We start from the raw sequence: 20,478 nt of genomic DNA on the forward strand, positions 1-20,478 counted from the left end.
CAGACCCTTTTTTGAAGCTCTTATGTCGATGACTTAACTCATCTTTTTACGGCTCCGAAGCCTTCTCCTTGATGAGTCCCAGGATCGACGTTGCTTTGTGTAGTGTACAGACCACATGTGCCTCATCCCCTAGCAAAAGTCAAACAGAACGGACAGATGTCTCCACTTGTCGAGATTCCCTTTTTCCTCGCAGAGGTTGCCGGCTTTAAGGCCCTGCGTGATGAAAGGTTTTGGAGCCAGATTTTCATTCCTTCAAAGGGGCTATAGTTGTGGTCACACAATGCATTGATTAGTTCCTTTTTTGCAGTAGCTATGCAAACATGTTAAGATATCCTGTGGTGACCAGCTCGATGTGTGCAGTGCAGGTAGCTTTGTCACCTAGGTCTGTGACAACAACAAGGCAGACAAGTGGAAGCATAGTCTTCCAATTTGCCCGCATCCACCTGCAATGGGACCCCTTAATTTGAATGCTGGATCTACAGGACCTGTTCTCCAGGTGGTAGTAGTAGAGGGCAACATTCCGGTCTCAGAGCACAAGGATCTGGCTGCGGCAGGACTCCAAATCCTCCTCTCTAGCAGAGAGAAGGCAAGGGTTCATTTAGATAACCTACTTTGCTGGCCCAGTTTGGTGGGCCCTGCATAACTACAAGAAAGCACGCCTCCACACCCACCAAAAGAGCCAAGCAAGCTAGGTTTGCCAAGTCAGTCCGGGCTGGTCCCTTTACAGCCCAACTAACCCATCGAGTGCAGAGTGCAGAGTTAGCCATTCAGGCAGGAGTAGCAGCCTGCAACATCCATCCCCAACCCCCCCCCTCCTTCCCCCGGGAACCTGAAGGAAGGAGAGGAAGACCCCCTCCACCAAAGGCACTACAGCTTTCCTGCCCCTACCTTGTGGGCAATCCAGGCTCCTTCAGCTGCACTGAGTGGGCAGGCATAGCCAGCCACCCGCTGCCAGAAACCCAAGCACACCTTCAGTTTAGTAGAGGGACTCAGCCCCCAGATTCACCAATAAGCTACGACTCCCTCTCTGCGTGAGTCCCAATCATTCTTGTGCTGGACCAGTAGGCCTCACCTACCTTTAATCAGGGCTCTCGTTTCCTCCAATACAGCTGTACCAGACATTCGGGCACAGCAGCCAACAGGGATTCGCTCTCTCGCCCGCAGTCACTTAGGTGGGACACTGCACCACAATCAGTCATGCAGGCAGCTATACAATTCCGCCAACTCAGGGATGTCCAACAGCTCCTGATCCACTAATGGCCTAATCAGTGCAGTGGAGCTCCGTCGTTCTGATCCTACACAGGCGCCATCTTGGATACGCCCCCCTATATATACACATTCTTGAACAAATCACATCTTTAATGGAGCGGTAATTAGGTAGACAAACCAGGCAGACATTGCCCCTACACAAACTGGACATTTATCAAGAATAGCCAGCATAGTGGCCACAAGCAAAAGGTAGGTGAAACAGCACCAAGGAAAGTCAGGTAAAATAAATAAAATTCCACAGCAAACAGTATTAGTAAAAAGAGAATATTCTTACCTCTGAATTATAGCAAAGTTTCTCCCCTCAAATCAGGGAGATCGGGTATTGGGCTGTTATCCCCGGGTCCCACGCGCAATGCGGGGCACTCGGGAGGCGAGGCGCACGTCCGTGACGCTTTGGCGAGCGAGCGCACAGCCCCCCAGCGCTTCCTCTCTTCAGCCGGTGTCAATACCGGGTGCGGGGTGGAAGGCGATCTCCCCCAGCTTCTGGGCCGAAGACTCACCCTCGCAGGCACGGCCCCCGTCGCAGCTCCCACTGGCCTCCGCTGACGTCGAGGGTTCCCCCGGAGTCAGCCACTCACAGCGCGGCTCCCGGGGCAGATCCTGATGACGCGGCGAGGCTCCAACCAACGGCGGCGCAGCTCACGGGGACAGGCCCACTGCAGCGGCCAATCAGAGCGCGCCTCTGCCGACGAGCCTCCGAAAAGCCACCAATGCGGTCGCAGCCCCTTCATGCCTCGGCCAAGGTGCCGAGCAGCTGCCGGTTGACCCCCGGGCGGGACGGGATACCACAATTTGTGAGGACACGGGGGGGGCGGGGGGGGCGGGAGAGGACGAGGGGGGCGGGCGGGAGAGGACGAGGGGGGCGGGAAAGGACACGGACGTCGGGAGGGAGGCGGGAAACGTGGGGACGGCGGGAGGAGGGACACAAGGCAGGACAGCAGCAAGCACGGCCCGGCCGGAGGAGACTCGGGGGCGTTCCCGGCGTCGCGTGACGTCGGCAAAAGCCAAAGAATCTCGGGAACGCCCCCGTGTCTGGTCCGGCATTGATGGACAGGCCCCTCGTCCAATGGCTAGGCTCCATTTATGGAGCTAGCCAATGGGAGAGGGGGCGTGTTCCAGAGTGCTTACTGTACTCAATAGATGTCTCTGGAGGAGGAGCCTAACGGCTCCGTCCCCCAGCGAAACCTAAAAAGGGGATTATTCATTGGTGACACACACGTTTCAATTACACCTTGATATTCCAATTGTTCAAGGATAGCCGCGACCGAAGCTTTAGCTTCACGCCGTATGGGATACTGGGGTTGTGGCTGCGGCTGTGACCGTAAAGGAATCTCATGGCTAGGGGACAATTTATCCCAGCCACACTGATTTCGGTACACAGCCGGCGCAAGCGCCAGAGCCCACTCTTCTGCAAAATGCAGCGCTTCCACTCTCGATACAGTGTGCGCGAAACTGGGGAGGATCACCTCCTCCCCTCGCGGAGCTGCGAGAACAAAAGGTGGGGGCCAGTCAGCCTCTGAAAGCAAAATGTCATACGTATCCGAAAGATTTTCCCAAAATACCCCTTTTACAGTTCGCTGCATGTCACCTTCAATTAACAGGACAATTTCAAAAAGTCTTTCAGGGGGAGCAACATGCGTATCGCCGTTTCAATCACAATAAAAGTTTCAGTCGCTGTCACCTTCAACAGTGGACGGAGGGCCTCTCTCACTATGGTAATCTCCGCCGCGCTGTCCAGCAAGGTCAGAGCCCACGTCAGATTCCGAAGCCGCGTTCTCACTATCTGGGGCATATCGATGCGCCGTTAAGGCTGCGACTTTCTTCTTGGCAAACTGCGGTCTCTTTGGCGTAGAGTCGTCCCGCTGATCCCCTTCACTTCGCGTGCGGGGCTGGCCACGTCCTTGCTGGCCACCCCTGCCCCTGCCGCCCCCTCCACCACCGGTTGACGGAGCCGATGAGTCCTGAAAGGAACGAGGAGAGCGTTGGTCAGAAGCCTGAAATCTCTCAGGCGATTTAATCGTCGCGCGATCGCGCAAATCATAAACTCGATCTGACTGCGCAGGCTGCGAAGGCGTAGGACTAGAAACCTGTGTCTGCTGTTGTTGTTGCTTACCCTGATTCTGTTTTTTAGGCCAATTTTGTTTTTTGGACTTGGGCTGTCCACCCGTTTCCGAAGACTGTCCCTGGGGCTGCTTCTTCTCTTTTTCAGAAAAAGCCTTTACACCCTTAGAATTGCGGCCAACCGTTTTATAAGCCGCCACAATAATTCTTGCCAGCTGACGGGGTTTCTCGGCATCGGGAATTAACGCCAGAGCATTGGCCACCTGAAAGTTCACTGCATCTCCCTTGACATTTGCAAGGACAAGACCGCAAACTGTCTCAAACGAGCCGCTTAGGCGCATACCCAATTCAACCGCCGACTCCGGTCCGTGATCATCCTGAACACGTTTTAGGACCGCAGAAAGGTTCGACACTGACGGGGTGCCAAAGCACCTCGAGTAAACCGCCGCAAAAGTCTTACCCCATGTTTCACAGTCAGCAAGTTCCGGGGCCAAATCCTTCGGTAAACTAAGCGTAAGAATCCGGTGTTTTTCACCCGGAGTCGTATTAGGAAACACAGCTTCCAGCTGATCGAATTTCTCGGCAAGCCAGTAAGGAAAATCATCCTTATTTTCTGGCTTTCTGCCCATAACGGAATTCACCAAGACAGGACTGATTTTCAAACCAGCCTGTTCTGCCCGAAGCTGCGCACCTGCGGGGGCCGCGCCATGAATATTACGACCAATGTAATGAACAAGCGCTCTAATCACTCCAACCGCGACATCATGAAGACGCCGCAGGTCACCCACATTACAAGTGGCGCGATTAGGATGAGGAGTAAATCCTCCCAAAGCGGGCCAATTTGTGCCCGGAATGGACAAAGGACCTAACCTCGGAGCCGTTAAAGAATGGGGTAGGGCGCCACCAAACCAAACTCCGTGCTGCCAAGCATCGATAGGTACTTCCAGTGCCCTGTACGGAGCATAAGCCGCCGGTACAGCCGAGGCAGTGTATGAATGGAAGACACCCGAATTAGCGTCCACTGCCGGAAATGTCACCCAGGAATAAAACAATTCGTACGGGTACGCATGTTTAGAAGAATTCAAGCTTGAAAAGACCTATTAAAAAAATAGGTAGGTTTTTCCGTCACCACGGTTTACCGGAAACGGGAATGAAGGTGTTAAGGTCTGAATGATATACTACTCGAGTGTCATGATATAAGGCCAACAACGTACGGGCGCCATGTAGCAGGGTTTCCGTTCTCTCACAGAACTGTGCATAGAGATCTAGAACCTCAGTGAGTTAGGATGATCCAAAACTCATCTCAGTATCAGAAATCCCCTTACCTAGCTAGCTACAGTGTCTCATGGCTCTTTATGGAATGATCCATGTCTTAGACAAACCGGAACATGAACTTTAGAATACCTCAGGAATCGTGGAACACATGAACACTCTTTCGTTATATAATCATTTCAAACCAAAACTGAGAGTCAAAGAACACAAGTGCAAGTTTGAAATATTTATTATTCAATGCAAAGTTCTCAAACGCAGTATCTTGTATAATACCAAAATGCAGATTATAAAAATCAGTCAGCAGCATAGTCACTAATCCATAGTAAGCAAATGGTGATAGCATGTTATAATGCAAAATCTATAGAAATCTATATCACCTATATTTCGCGCACCCTATTTATCATATTATTTTATATATATGAAGGTCTCATTCGGGCTTTAGCAGGGCGGCCCCATACCTCTAAATGTCAGTAGGAGTAGATCACATCAACAGCTACCAGCTCTCTTCATGCGCAGCACCAAGTGTGTCCGTTCATTCCGTGTAACTCTATCTTAAACCCGCGTAGAGCCCAAAATGTTGGCATCAACATTATTTGTGTTATGTCTAATGTGGTGCGAGGATCAGGCCTTCCAGCAACCTTGTGTTAGGTTAATCTTGGACTGTTCAGCTCTCAGTGTGCAGACAGTTGTACCAAGTGTACCAGGCAAAGCTGATAGCATAGAAATAACATATTATTCTCAAATAAATCACATCACCGCTTCTAGGGTGAAAGCGACAACAACAAGTAGGTGTCGTGTGCAAAACTGAAGCCGAAGGAAAAACGGCTGTTTAAACATGTAATACACTCATGCTAACTTAACGCAATATATGTAACGAAGTATCCATATGACATCCTTGTGATTTCAGCAGCAGGATCACACACACAATCATGCATGCGCACACATGCACACACATGTGTGTGCGCACGCGCACACACACAATAAAAGCATGTGAAGTTTTACCAATGCACCCCATTGCCAACCAGCAGTTTTGCTCTGTAAACTCTGCAAACATATATACCGATGAAAAGGCACCACAAACTGAACAGCGAGAAATTCTGCTAATGACCTGGGAAATACAGGTCTGGCTCAAGGCATCCTTGCACTGGGTCTAGAACATCTTTCCCAACAATCTTCAGATCTCCAACAACCTCCTTCAAGTGCGCCTTAGGCCTAGCTGCAATTACCAGATACTGCCACCGTATTTCTTACCCTCTGTCCGTTTCTAGCACAATGCTAAATGTCAACACTAAGCCTGCACTGTCCACGACAAAAACTAATTTCTCTTGCTGATCCCCAGATTCACACTTGGTCCTGTGTGGCAGAGATTTTTACATGGAGGAAAGGATGGGACTTTGTCCTTCTTAAATGTCAAGTACACACACTTCCTACTTCCATCTTAACTGCACTTGGGCCACTAGTCCTAACATTATAAAAAAACATTGGTTATGTAGTGTAGCAGACGCTGCCAAGTACCTTCAGTTTTTCAGGACCGCGTAGGATTTCCTCCAGGTCGAAAAACCTTTTAATGTGGAGCATTGGCAGCGATGTGAAATGAGCTGATGCACAGATCTGTAACAATGAATCCTAACATTTGCAAGTCGGAGTAATACAAGTTTAAAATGGCTATCATGTCCAACCAGATTAGTACACAAAATTGTATGCAAAATCGACAGCTGAGAATTCTCTTTTGTATAGGTGATTTGCCATCTTGAATATTCCACCAACACTTGCTCCATGCAATAACGTTTGCACACTTGTTATCCATGAACTAAGCTGCTGTCCCCGCTTTTATTGAGATTTAATTAAGAAAGCTCATGAAATGTGCAAATGTTTTAAGTAGGCAGTGGGCGCCGGTGGCGCGGAGAGGGCTGATTACTTTCACCCTTCTCACATCTCAGGTCACCCTAACTCGTGGGCAGCAGTGGGCCAGAGGGCAGAACATACCAAAGGGCGCCTATGGAGAGAATAGGTGCAGCGGGAAAGGCTTGAGAGGGCGCCTTAATGACAAATTGTATAGGTGAGAACGAGAAGGAATGCGCGATGGAGAGGTGGGACAGGAGTGTAGCTTTTAGGCAATAGAAGTGTACGAGCAGCAGAGAAATTGTAAGGCAAAAACGAGAAATGAATGCAGATTACTGCTATTAGAGACGATACAGGTGTGCACCAGGTGGGATAGAGAGCATAGAGAAGATACAGGGAATGTCTAAGGGGTACACACGTGACGAGAGATAAATGGATAGATGGTAACAGGAATAGTAGGGTAAAATTCCATGAGTGATATAGTACTAGTTAGAAATAGGGCTTGCAAGACCCAATGAGTGGCACGTGCAGGCAATATAGGGGGATACGGCGAGACTGAAGTGTTTTGGGGCTACATGAGAGATGATCAGGTCAGATATTACAATCCGCCAACTCTGTGACTTTGACTTACCAACTGTTGCCTTGCAACTCACTCCCTCCCCCGGCAATTGAATCCGTGGGGCGGGAGGTCATATTTACTGCAGCTTGAGTCACGCTGTACATCTGCTCCTCGTGTTTCTCAATGATTCTGGACAGGCGCGTTTGTGTGCCCCAGTCTACCGAAGCAGGCTGCCTGCCTCTGCAGGCTCGGCTCCTTAACAGACACAGGGCCTGCACTGGACGTGAAGTGGTATGCACACTGTTAGTTGCATTCACGCAACTCCACTACGTCACTTGAATGCCTTGCCGGCTGGTCCGCAGGCTTTGTACTGCACTCAGTCAAGTCAAGTCAAGTCAAGTCAAAGAATTTATATAGCGCACTACATACCCAGAGGGTCTCAAGGCGCTTAGGGAGGGGAGGAGGATTACTTGTCAAATATCCACGTTTAAAGTTGCTTTCTGAATGCTAGGTGGTTCTGGGTAAGGCGAAGGTAAGTGGGGAGTGAGTTCCATGTTTTAGCTGCCAGGTATGAGAAGGATCTGCCTCCCATGGTGGTCTTGTTGATGCGAGGTACAGTGGCGAGGGCTTGGCTGGAAGAACGTAGTTGGCGGGAGGGGTTGTAGAAGGACAGTCGTGAGTTGAGGCATTCTGGTCCGATGTCGTAGAGTGATTTGTGTGCGTGGGTTAGCAGTCGGAAAGTGATCCTCTTATTGACGGGTAGCCAGTGGAGGTCTTTCAGGTGACCAGAGATGTGTTCGTTACGCGGGATGTCTAATATGATCCTGGCTGAGGCGTTTTGGATTCGTTGGAGTTTCTTCTGGAGTTTAACGGTAGTACCTGCGTAGAGGGTGTTTCCGTAGTCCAGTCGGCTCGTGACCAGAGCATGGGTGACTGTTTTTCTGGTTTCGGTGGGGATCCAGCGAAATGTTTTTTTGAGCATGCGAAGAATGTTGAAGCAGGATGAGGATACGGCGCTGACTTGTCTGTTCATTGAAAGTGAAGAATCCAGGATAACGCCTAGGTTCCGTGCGTGGTCTGTCGGGATGGGTGCTTTTCCAAGGGCTTCCGGCCACCAAGAGTCGTCCCATGCAGAGGGGGATGTACCTAAGATGAGGACTTCTGTTTTATCTGAGTTCAGTTTCAGACGGCTGTGTTTCATCCATTCGGCAACTTCTTTCATTCCTTCGTGTAGGTTAGTTTTGGCGGTGCTGGGGTCATTGGTGAGAGAAAGGATCAGTTGAGTGTCATCCGCGTAAGAGATGATGTTGAGGTTGTGTTGGCGGGCGATGGCCGCGAGGGGGCTCATGTATACGTTGAAGAGGGTGGGACTGAGTGAGGATCCTTGTGGAACACCACAGATGACTTCAGTGGCCCCGGACTTGAATGGTGGAAGGCGGACTCTCTGGGTTCTTCCGGTGAGGAACGAGGTGATCCATTCAAGTGCTTTTCCTTGTATTCTGATGTTTCTGAGGCGTTGTAAAAGGGTGCTGTGGCAGACTGTGTCGAAGGCTGCAGAGAGGTCGAGGAGGATGAGTGCGACTGTGTCACCATTGTCCAGCAGAGTTCGAATGTCGTCTGTTGCTGCGATGAGGGCGGTCTCAGTGCTGTGTTTTGTTCGGAAGCCAGACTGTGAGGAGTCGAGGGATTTGTTGGCTTCGAGGAAGGCGGCGAGCTGGTTGTTGACAGCTTTCTCGATGACTTTGGCCGGGAAAGGAAGGAGCGAGGGCTTGAGAGGGGGTGATGTCATTGGAGTTGGCCGAGGGATTGGTGAATTCCTTGACGATGTTGAAGAGTTCCTTGCTGTTGTGGGCGCTGTTGTCTAGTCGATCCTTAAATGCTGTTTTCTTGGCCTTTCGGATTAGTTGGTGGTGTGTGCGGGTGGCGTTTTTGAAGGCGTCCTTGGTGCCAGTGGTTGGGTCTTTTTTCCAGGCCTTTTCAAGGGAGCGGCAGAGTTTCTTGGACTTCTTAAGGTCGTCGTTGAACCAGGAGGCCTTCTTGCTGCCAGGTTTGCGTTGACGTTTTTTTCAGTGGTGCTAGGATGTCGGCGGTGTTGGATAACCATAGGGTGAAGTTGGTGGCGGCTTGGTCTGGGTTAGAAGAGTGGGCTGGGGTGTTTAGAAGGAGCGATGAGGAGATCTGGTCGATGGTGATTTTGTTCCAGTTTCTTTGCAGAGTTGGTTGGGGGTGGTTGATGGGTTTTGGCTTGTTGTAGGTGAAGTGAACGCAGCTGTGGTCAGTCCAGAGGAGATCCGTAGTGTGGCTGAAGGAGACATGATTGCTGGAGGTGAAGATAGGGTCGAGTGTGTGACCTGCGATGTGGGTGGGGGAAGTGACCAGTTGTTTAAGTCCGAGGTTGGCGAGGTTGTCCCAGAGGGTGGTGGTGTTACGGTCGTTGTTCTTTTCAAGGTGAAAGTTGAGGTCTCCCAGAAGGATGTAATCTTTGGAGGGGAGCGCGTGTGGAGTGATGAAGTCCGTGATGTCTTCACTGAATTTTGTGCGGGGTCCTGGTGGTCTGTAGAGGAGGGTGACTCTGAGTGTGGTCTTGGGGTCGATGTGGATCTGGAAGTGAAGGTGTTCAGAGTTGGCGAGGTTGACGTCAGAGCTGGTTGAGATGTGGATTGATTTTTTATGGACGATAGCGATTCCTCCTCCTGTGTGGCCGGTACGGTCCTTGCGTGTGATCTTATATTCTTCAGGGATGGCAATGGTGATGTCTGGGGCGGAGGAAGCGTTCATCCATGTTTCTGTTAGGAAGGCGACGTCTGGAGAGATGGTGTCTAGTAGATTCCATAGGTCAATGGCGTGTCTGTGGACCGATCTGGTGTTGAGAAGGATGCATTGTAGGTGGTTGGGGTCGGGAACCTGTGGTGTGGTCGTAGCGGAGATGTTGTCGGTGCCGCTGAATTTGCAGGAGTAGCAAGAGAAAGGTCCATGGGTGTGTCCAGGAGCGGCTTGGACGCAGTTGGGGGCGCGACCGGGGTTAAGGGCTAGGAGGGTGGCGGCATCGTAGGTAATGCGCGAGGGCTGGGCAGCGCGAGGGGCAGGGGGTCTGGCGCTGGGCGCGGTCCAGGCGCGGACGGGCGTAGATGGGCTTACCTTTGGCGCACCTTCGGCGCGAACTGGGCGCGACCGCTGCGCTTGACCGCTGCGCGGAAAGGCATCTGTCATATATGGGTAGTGGGAGGGGGAGGGGCGAGGGAGGGTCAGCAGGGAGGCGGGGTCGGGCGGAGTTAATAACGAATGCTCATTGCAGTGACCACTTTCATCTAAGCACAGTACAATAAATCGCCCCACCCAGCAACAAAATAGACCCCCCGCCCCACCCAGCAACAAAACCGGCCCTGCCAGCAGCCACTAACCAAAGGCCCCCTTTCCGTCATTGGATAACATTCGGCCGAACTACCTCTGCACCCGGCCGCACCATGCCGCTGGGGGTGAACTAACTGTACTTACCTGACCCTGGGAGACCCCTGAGTCTATGCCCAGAACCCTAACTTCACCAGACGAGCACTCACCTGAACAAAAATCAATTATACATCGTATTAATACATTTGGAAACCCATATATTTGGTAAATTGTAACTTTTCTGTGCATTACAATTTGATGATTGTTGATCCTTCTTGTAATATAAAAAAGTGTCTCTTTTTTATGTCACCAATTTCTGCAATTCTTTTCCTCTCTTCATCACCCAACACTATCTAATTCCCATTTTCCTATTTTGCACGCTCCCCTTGGGGCAACCAATATGACCCTTATGTATCGTTAGTCGTTTACATTTTCTAATAGTGGCGATAAATGAAGAAATTGCCTTTGACTATATGTTTTGCTGTTGCGTTTTGTGATATTGATGCATTTATTGATTCAGAGTAGATTTTTATACTTGTGAAAGTTTAATTATGAAGCACTGACTAATTGTGATATTGGGAAGTAATAGTGTATGGACCTTTTGTTTTTGTAATACTTTCTAACAAAGACAGCTTGAAATTGGGCAATTGCGGGCGCATGTCCCGCATTTGCCCTGCCCATGGCCTATTGGTGTCTGTTACCCGCACGGCCGACATCTGTTTTGCATTAATGTGCCCGATAATGCAAAACAGATGTCTCGCTGAGGTGCCCGCGCGTGCAACACTCGCGTGCTTGTCTGTTGTTTGGTCCGGGCAGAGAGACAGCATGAACCGTCCAAAGGCGCTTAGGGCACCGCTTGGTAAACCAAGTTTCTCTAGTTTTTAGTAGAGGTTTTGCTTTGTGTTTGTGCTGATTAACTTTATTTCCAGTTAATAACTATCAGGTTATCTGCTCTTCCATTTCTCTAACTATTGAGAAAGGAAGCGCTATTCTAGTCGCCCTGAAAACATGTTTAGTCCCCACCACAGCACTTTCGCCTGGATCTGTGATCTGCAGGAGGGGCGGGGACCGCGTTGCACGCAGATAATGTGCGCAAGGTTTTCTGCTTGGCATGAGGACAACAAGCTACAAATGTCTCCCGGGGGCCCGCGGTGCTCACAGCACATGTGCTTGTAAACTGTCTCAAGGAGGAGGTTTGAATGCAGTCTTTCTTCTCTGTTCTGGTCCCAGACAAAGGCGGGTTGACCTCCTGCGTGACCTGGCAAGTGCTGGGATTCCCGAAACACATTTCCCCGTTGTGTCTCGACGCAAGACGAAAAAGAAGCGGCCTCTAGCGCTTGAATGATGAGATGAAAATAACTGCTGTGCTCGGCAGAGAGGGTGCTGAGTTTCACCTCAAAGCGCGCCCCGGCAGTTACTCGTGCTGCCCCTGTGATTGTTGCTGGTTATTTTTATGTATTTATTTTTACGGGGGTGGGCTCTGTAATTGCCTGCACGTGCACTGTGTTCCCACGCTACTATTACTTGCGCCTTCGTGTTTCCGATGCCTGTCACGTGTTTTAATTAGGGCGCTGGGTGACTGTTGAGGCTTGTGTCCCTTCCCAAAGGCCCAAAGGGGACAGAGCGCTTGGTGTAAAAGAGCCGGGCAATCTATGCAGCGTGTTTGTGTGCATGTGTGGGTGCACGTGAGTGTGTGTGTCTGCACGTGAGTGTGTGTGTCTGCATGTGTGTCTGCACGTGTGTGTGTCTGCACGTGAGTATGTGTGTCTGCATGTGTGGGTGCACGTGAGTGCGGGTGTCTGCAGGTGAGTGTATTCTAATGTGTTTGTACCACATTTCTGTGTAAAACACCATTTTCAACAGGATGGAAGTCCTCTGTCACGCATTCATGATTTTCCCCGCTGCACACACCCTTTCACAGGCAGCACACAGTCAAGCTGAAGTCATGATAGTTTATTTTCATTGCATTTATTGTTCTGCTCACAATGAATCTTCCACCGCTCGGATGTAGCAACATCTTCCGTTTCTTCACTGAGGGCCAGATGTAGGTAATTCCGATTTACCGACTCTTAAATACTGAATCATACCGATACGGTATTTAAGAGTCGGTAAATCGGAAGGGGGCAGATGTAGGTAATTTTAATTTTTGAATTACCGATTCTGTATGATTCCGTATTTACGGATTCCATAAATACCGAATCGGTATTGCCCATTGATTCCTATGGGCCATGAAGCCCATAGGAATCAATGGGAAATACCGATTCGGTATTTACCGAATCCGTAAATACCGAATCATGCAAGGCTGCAGGGGGTGTCACTTTGACACCCTCTAGCACCCCAAGTACAGGCTTGTGTGACATGTGGCACACATACATGCTCTAAGGGCATGTCTGTGTGTCACATGGCACAGGTGTACATGCACAGATGTGCTGTACACCTGAATTCGGTATTTTACCACCCAATTGGATTGGGTGGTAAAATACCGAATTCTGAAGGCCTGTAGCACTGTAAACGGTGCTACCTACATCTGGAATATACCGAATCGGTCGAATTACCGATTCGGTATTTTACAGAATCGGTAAATTTACCGAATCTGTAAAATAAAGGGCCCTACATCTCAAAATCCAATTACCGGTCGGTAACGGCCGAATTCGGCCGCTACCGACCGGTAATTGGCGACCTACATCTGGCCCTTAATCTATTCATTCAAAGGAAGTTTTATTGTCAGTGTTTATTACATGTTCGAACATCTCTGGTTGACCTTTGCATAGAGGGTGCCGAATAAATATTCAAGATAATCACATAGTTCTTCGTGTTCAGGTTGGGATGTTTATTTTTCATGTGCTCTGATTTTCTGTACAAATGATACAGGGATGCCGCTCGAGGCTGTGGACTTAGTTTTCCTTTCTTTCACCAATTCATTAAATCATCGGGACTTGCTGAGTGAACCCGCACGGACTTTGCCGACATTATTCCTTAGCCCTGCTTGCAGACCCAGGGACACCGATTTGGGGCACAATCCGGGCGTGCAGCGGGGACTGCGAGGACCACGGGGGCCAAGCAACACCTTCACTGGCCGCACCTGGGTCCTCATCCCGCCCCCACGTGGTCACGCCTACTGTTTGCAAACTATAATATCAGTCTTACATCCCCGCACCGCCGGACGCGCACGGACGAAGCCCGGGCCAAGGGCGGGCCCGTTTTAGCCCGTTCGAGCCCGAACCGGGCCACCCCTCTTGGTTCTTGGCTAGTTGCTTAAGCTGCTCTATATTCTGTGCCCCACCGCTAAGGCCTGGTTGAGGCCCTAATCTACCGAGATCAAACCAACATGTCAACAAGGGAGTTGAGAAGCAAAGCCACGGCATCGTCGACCATGGTTGCAGGTACTTTGCACAGTTTTCTTATTAGAGCCAACACTGTGGTAAATAATGAATTGACAGCACTAGAAAGACAGCTCGCGGTTGGGATTGAAAGCTCTAAGCGATCTTCTCTGGGTTCAACTACGAATGCCAGATTCCCATCTATCACTGTTGGATAGCATTGATCAAACCATTGAATCTGTCCTTCAACAGTTGAGGACTTCCTCAAATTCACATCGAGACTCCCTCCATACTATACCTGAGGTCTCTTCTCTTCCAACCTCTGACTCAGTTTTGACTCCGGATGAGGGGAGTAATCCAAATTTAACACATTCACGGGGTCTTCGGGAAGGTGCTGCCCCGAAAAGGAAAAGAGCTAGACAGTCCAGATCTGCAAAAAGGACTAAAAAGGATTGCGCTCCCAGCATTAAAGATAATATGCCTGACACGACGGAATCCTCTTCTACCATGACTGTCAATGAAACTGCGAGTCCAACGCTGCCCTCCCAATTACAGGTGCCAGTGCAGTCTGGCCCGTTCATTTTTGGTGAGGGATCTTGTGTTGGGAGGGATCGGTCTATTCATCTTGTTTCCTGTGTCCTGAAGAAACTCCTAGACCCCTTGTTGGCCAGGCTTGACTGCATCGACACCAGGCTTCAAGTAATAGAACAAGTGTCCGGGGGTCTGAAGGATCAGCTAAGAACTTTGACTAACACCCAAGGTGGAGCTATGATGAATGCGGGAATTCCCCCCCCCAATCCTCCCAGTGCCCCAACCTCAAAGAAACCTAACACCCCTTCTGTAGTGAGTGTACCCATAGTTACCATACCAAAACCTAATCCTCTTCCCCCTCAAAGGCAACTCCCACCCGTGCCTTTAGTGCAGAAATCAAAGTTGCCGATTCCAACGACCATAACGAGGCAAGAAAAGACGCACCCTAGGATGGATGACCGTCCCCACCACAGTGAAACACCCCAATTCGGTCAAATATAGTCAATCTGCCTCCAGAGGCGGCAGCCCATACTGTAATTTTGACCGGGGTCCCTGAGCTTTCCAACTCTATACCAGAATCTTACGAATCTTTAACCCCTTCCATGCTGGTGACGAACCCCAGCCGTCATGCACTACGGTGCTCGTGTGCTGATGACGGCTGGGGTTCGTCATAGCCCGCCCGTGTTCGTCCGGCGGCCGCACACGGGAAAAATCGCGGCCGCACGGAAGGGGTTAAGAAACAAAGTCACCAGTTGGTTGAACATTCATAGGCCCCTGCCACCAAACCTGAGAGGGGAAATATTGATGGTCAGGAGGGTCCCCTGGGTGGGATATACCACAAAGAAAATAAGGGGGGATTGCATTCTGGTAAGTTTCAGGGATTCCCAGATTATTCCCCTTATTTGTAACTGGCTGGGGAGCTCGGGAAACAGAACTATCCAACTGGTACCGCTGTCTTTTTTCTACCCAAGAAATAACAATTTGTATCCTGGGGTGAATGACGGCTGGACAAGGGTGGGTTTTGCCATCGATGGCACGCGGTACAGGCCCATATGTCACGATACACTAACACAGAGCAACTATGCTCATGTCAATAGGTATAGCTGCCTTGATCAGGTAGACTGACTTTCACGGGATGAATGCACGGGGGGAAGTAAAGAGGTGGTCCCCTACACAGTTCAGCTGGGGACAGCGGCAGACGTCCTTGTTACTGGCAATCTTGCCCGTGTCCATTTATCCTCCGATCCCTCTAGTACAGAGTTCTTCAAACTGTGGGGCGCGCCCCGCTGGGGGTGCGCGCCATCATCTTGAGGGGGGCGAGTGCTCCACCTCAAAATCTCACCGTCCCATGTCGCAAGTACATTTGCGACGTGCCATACTCATGGAATTTAAAGAAAAGCGTTGTCTGCTGTCTGCAGGCAGGCGCGCAACGCCCATTAAGGTCAAAGCACTTCAGCCCACTCTCCCACCCCTTTTGTGTATCAGCCCGGGATGAGATGGCTTCCCGAAGCACACAGCCGCACAGAGTACTTCACAGGTGTTTTAAAGACCAATTGCTTCTTAATGACGCCTTTGTTCTTTTTTCACGACATCTTAGAGCCCCTGCCTCTCCACTCTGCTTGTTGATGGAATAATAAGCCCCCCCCACCTGTCGAAATGTTTTCGTAGCCCCCCACCCGCCCGAAATTTGGCCCTAGTTGTGCCTCTGCCTGTAGGGCACATTGGCTGCATAGGGCATGACAGCAATTCCGAACGGTAAGAAAAGGTGTCCTCTTCCGCACAATTTCAAACATCTGTAAAAGTTTGCCCGAAATATACATTTGAAAAGGATGAAAGGAAAACATGTTTCCTGCTTATGGTGCTTCCTCCAAGCAGCAAGTTCTTAATCACTGTTGGATAGCATTGATCAAACCATTGAATCTGTCCTTCAACAGTTGAGGACTTCCTCAAATTCACATCAAGACTCCCTCCATACCATACCTGAGATCTCATCTCTTCCAACCTCTGACTCAGTTTTGACTCCGGATGAGGTGGGAAGTAAAGAGGTGGTCCCCTACACAGTTCAGCTGGGGACAGCGGCAGAAGTCCTTGTTACTGGCAATCTTCCCCGTGTCCATTTATCCTCCGATCCCTCTAGTACAGAGTTCTTCAAACTGTGGGGCGCGCCCCGCTGGGGGTGCACGCCATCATCTTGAGGGGGGCGAGTGCTCCACCTCAAAATCTCACCGTCCCATGTCGCAAGTACATTTGCGACGTGCCATACTCATGGAATTTAAAGAAAAGCGTTGTCTGCTGTCTGCAGGCAGGCGCGCAACGCCCATTAAGGTCAAAGCACTTCAGCCCACTCTCCCACCCCTTTTGTGTGGCAGCCCGGGATGAGATGGCTTCCCGAAGCACACAGCCGCACAGAGTACTTCACAGGTGTTTTAAAGACCAATTGCTTCTTAATGACGCCTTTGTTCTTTTTTCACGACATCTTAGAGCCCCTGCCTCTCCACTCTGCTTGTTGATGGAATAATAAGCCCCCCCCCCACCTGTCGAAATGTTTTCGTAGCCCCCCACCCGCCCGAAATTTGGCCCTAGTTGTGCCTGTGCCTGTAGGGCACATTGGCTGCATAGGGCATGACAGCAATTCCGAACGGTAAGAAAAGGTGTCCTCTTCCGCACAATTTCAAACATCTGTAAAAGTTTGCCCGAAATATACATTTGAAAAGGATGAAAGGAAAACATGTTTCCTGCTTATGGTGCTTCCTCCAAGCAGCAAGTTCTTAATCAAACAAGGTCTCTTTAACGTCCAACTTTCAACGGAGGTATGTACATATGTAGTTCCGTTTAAAATTAACCAGCATTTCATATACAGCTACTTAAAATATAAGAATCCTTGGATACATTCCAGTCTTTAGTGGCGCTTTCTTTGGACGTCAATCTGCCTTAGACTTTATTACGTTTAGTCACTATGAAGTCTTGCACTGTCTGGTCGTGCAGACATACAGCCCTTGTTTGTCCGGGCTCCAGTCAATGCTAGCAATGGGCTGTGTGGACAAGGTTACATTCTGCAGAAGAGCGACGGATCCTGCGACCCCTTCTCCACGCCTTCAGAATCTTTCTGCGTCCGCTGAGCGGGATACTCATACTACCAAAGATGCAGACTCCCAGCTCCTCCTGTTGTCAAAAATATATCTCTGTTCTGTGGCAGGTGGCGAACTTGCCAATATTTGTGAGACTTTTCTGCAAGAGAAGCAAAACCTTTTTTGGGATGCTGGGTTCTCATGTCAAAAACATGAAACTTCCCTTCCAATGAAGTGGCCACCAGTTTATTCATTATTATATCCTACCTGTCGAACTCGACACTGCAAACCACATTCTTAATGTTAGTTTTCCACCGAAGAGACCTGGGGGCAGATTTACAATAACTGGCGCATCCCCTGGGATGTGCCAGTTATTGTGCGCCGCAGCTCCGCCACCCATGGTGCGCCACATTTACAATGCGGCGCACCATGGGACAAAAACGGCACAGATGCGTGACGCATCTGTGCCGAAAGATGGTGCATTGCTGGAGTTGTGTAGCAAGCGCGACTCAGCTCCAGCAAGGCTCTGGGGGGCCCTATCTGTCCAATGCTGCGTCAAGCCTTACGCCTGCTTCAAGCAGGCGCAGGGTTTTGACGCACCATTGGCCTAAAAGTGACTGAGTGAAAGCTTGTAGATTTCACTCAGCCACTTTTGCGAGGCACACCGGCCCCGGAACGCCCACCCTGCGCCGGAACGCCCACATGTGGCACAGGGCTTTACAACGTGACGCATCTGCCTAGATGCGTCACGTTGTAAATGGGTCGCAGGGATGCGCCACGTTTACGCCGCCGTTGCGTGACGCAACGGCGGCGCAAGTCCGATATAAATCTGCCCCCTGGTTCTTAGGTCAAACAGCTTAATATCACCATTGTAATATCCTGCACAGACATCACGTTCTTGTTGATTGCATGCATGTCCGAATGCTACAGTCCAACAGTTTCTCTTAGTTTCTCCTTCTCCAGGTTCCATGCTGGCGACTGGTATACCTTTTTGTCTAGTATCCCATACCTTCACAGTTCCATCTCTGCTCCCAGTAACAATTTCTGGCGATCCTTCACCGTACACTGGGATTTCTGCTGCTTCCAAATACCACACATTGAGGTTTTCATCAAAATCTCCTGTAGCAAGATACCGATGCTGTAGCGCTGAAGTACCAAATGTTCCACATTTGATGGGCTTGGGCTTTTTCTAGCTCGCTTAGCAGCTGCACCTCTCCGTGCTGGATTTCGTAGATCTGTAGTACGCCGGTGCCTCGCGGGTAGTTGCCCAAACAAACAAAACAGGCTCTGTGTGGCAGACACTTGCAATCAAAGACAGTGTAGTTAAGTGACTTCTGGATGTCGCAGATGATCTGCAGCTTGTCCAGTGGGCTGCACATGGTGGCTGTTATGGCAGTCGGAACCCCTATGCCTTGGCTTTTGACAACAATACACGAGCAACGCTCCGCCCCCAGCTTTGGACACAGAGGAACAATTTGGTTCACTATCCCTACCAGCAAGAACTGGAGTACTCTACAGTGTCTATGGTCACTGTAAACTACCACAAAACTCTGCACATGTGCATACACACAGAGAGCCTGCCTGATTTCTATTGAAGTAAAAAGTAAAACTAGTTATTCTGTGCCTCACCTCTATCGATCAAATGGGTGAGATATAGAAATCTGTAAATACAGATCAGAGCCCAGTAGATGAAAATGCTCAGGTGCTCACTAGATTTTTAACTGCCGCCATTGAACATGTTTGTGTATTCTTTTACTAATTATCCACTGTCCGTGTTTTTCAGATCAGTGACTGAAAAGGTGCAGCTGTCTTAGCGCAGTTACATGATGAAAATGTACTTCTGTGTATTTTTCTGACTGCTGTGCCAGGCCCATTCTTTTTCTCAGAAATGTCTTTGATCCTGTGGTCACACGTACGATTCCCTGTAGGTCCACTCAGTCAAACATATTTCTGAGGTTGATAAAATGATAGCCGTTTAGTTGAGTAGCAAAGACGTGATGTCACTTTGTCAAAGGCCAAGTGATGTCTCGTTATGTATTGTCACTGGGGTCAAAGTTCCGGTGTTCTGGCTTTCTCCCTCCAAGCAGATCTTGGAGGTATGCCCACCAGCTGTGCAACATGCACACCCAAGTCATTTTAGCCGAGGACAATGGTGACTGCCAACCCATCTTTTCAATGAGGTATTTAAAATTGTGTATAACCTGTCCATCACCAAAGCACCTATGCCTGTTTGATGTTTATACTCCAGATGCTGGTAGTACAGCTGGAGGCCTGACAGGGCAAAAACTGATTGTAGCCCTCGTAGTAACTGCCCTTCATGGTCCCATTGGAAGCAGCAGAAGACACTATATATGAAGGTAGCAGAGTAAGGCCTTGAAATGGAGTAGCAAGAGGTGACTAGCCAGGCCTACTGGGGGAGAGCGGGTCCACTACTAGTTGGTCACAGGTGTTGAGCACTTGGATGTAGGTAGATTCAGTCCGGAGTGGAGTGCAACCTTTACTTCAACGTGAATTATCCGTTGTAGTAATTAAGAAAGGCTGGTCAGTAAGGAGCTCCACAAGCGATACATTTAAGACATTTAAGTAGTGACATCTTGCTTCCTACCATGAGATAAGACATCTCCTTTTTTGTGACAAACTAGGTTGAGGTTCACTCACAAAGTTAGTCTTCTTGCAATGGTTATAAGCCCTGTTTGTTCAACAGCACTTCTGTTTTTAGATGAAGCTAAAGAGAGTACAAAAATTCCTGGTAGCACTGCTGTATTTGTTCTTCCAGTGGAATGTGCATTTGGAGGCATAGCTTTTCAATAATGTTAGGGGCGTGTGAGTCTGAGATTTCCTAACAAGCACCAAGGTGCACGCAACTGAAAAGATAGGGCAAGCTGGAGCTCCTGGACAGTGGTAACAGGCAGGGTTAGGAGCATGCTTTTTCAATTATTTAGAAGAGTATACCCAGTCAGCATTGGAGCTCAGTGAGATACTCTTGATTATGTTGTCCACTGTAGTCCAGTTCCTCTTTACAGCAATGTAGGGCAGAAAGGCCACGGAGAGCAAGCTAGCATAACCCAAACTTATCGACAGACCAGGCTCAGGGTGAGCAGCAGCAGCAGAGTTTTCAGTAGCCCAGGCACAGCAGCCGAACAGGTGTGGAAAGATTGAGGAATCAGGG

The 20,478-nt window shown here is 49.7% G+C and overlaps 1 protein-coding gene and 1 pseudogene across 1 annotated transcript in view; one reads left to right on the top strand and one right to left on the bottom strand.

Moving 5' to 3' along the window:
* NDUFS3 (NADH:ubiquinone oxidoreductase core subunit S3) overlaps positions 1 to 20,478 on the top strand; it is a 141,598-nt gene that overhangs the window by 33,790 nt on the left and 87,330 nt on the right. The gene's annotated exons all lie outside the window — the stretch shown is intronic.
* LOC147729412 (dynein axonemal assembly factor 10-like) lies at positions 17,173 to 18,688 on the bottom strand (annotated as a pseudogene).

The sequence above is a fragment of the Lissotriton vulgaris genome, chromosome 2_2, assembly GCF_964263255.1.
Source record: "Lissotriton vulgaris chromosome 2_2, aLisVul1.2, whole genome shotgun sequence".
Taxonomy (NCBI): domain Eukaryota; kingdom Metazoa; phylum Chordata; class Amphibia; order Caudata; family Salamandridae; genus Lissotriton; species Lissotriton vulgaris.